Source organism: Sinocyclocheilus grahami, unplaced genomic scaffold, assembly GCF_001515645.1.
Source record: "Sinocyclocheilus grahami isolate Dianchi unplaced genomic scaffold, SAMN03320097.WGS_v1.1 scaffold6788.1, whole genome shotgun sequence".
NCBI lineage: Eukaryota > Metazoa > Chordata > Actinopteri > Cypriniformes > Cyprinidae > Sinocyclocheilus > Sinocyclocheilus grahami.
The window spans coordinates 2,102-2,558 of record NW_015511062.1 but is presented as its reverse complement, the minus strand read 5'-3'; the positions used below and the strand labels follow the sequence as shown (position 1 = coordinate 2,558).

Here is a 457-nt window from a genome sequence, read left to right as displayed (position 1 = left end):
TGGACACATGGACATCAAGTTAAGAACGCACCACTGGACTCACCACTGGACTCTCCATGATTCCTTTCAGGAAGATGAGGTCCAGGTCATTGGCTGTGGTGGAGCTGGTACTGTCACTTAAGGTGTCCAGAAGACTCTGCATCACTGAGGAACGAGAAGACCAAAGGGTTCACAGGTTAAAAAGAAGACTTTTCTCCATCCATTCATAGAGGCACAAGCCACTCAAATGACAGTACATTAGAAACTAGCCCATCTAAATAGGCCATATGAGCGATGAAAACAGTTTCATGTCTCAACTGTTTTCATTGGTTTATTAGATGATCTATGCCAGTCACTGGTTCAAGCTGATGGGGTCAGCTGCAAATGCTGCCCATCTGTACATAAAATTGGATTAAGCTTTAAACCACAGCATGATACTCAATCTACAGTTTAAAAGTGTGCACTCAAATGAAAAATG

The 457-nt window shown here is 42.7% G+C and overlaps 1 pseudogene; it reads right to left on the bottom strand.

Moving 5' to 3' along the window:
- Positions 1 to 144, bottom strand: part of LOC107577663 (MAGUK p55 subfamily member 2 pseudogene) — a 3,363-nt pseudogene extending 3,219 nt beyond the window's left edge.
- Between the last annotated feature and the right edge of the window lie 313 nt (positions 145 to 457).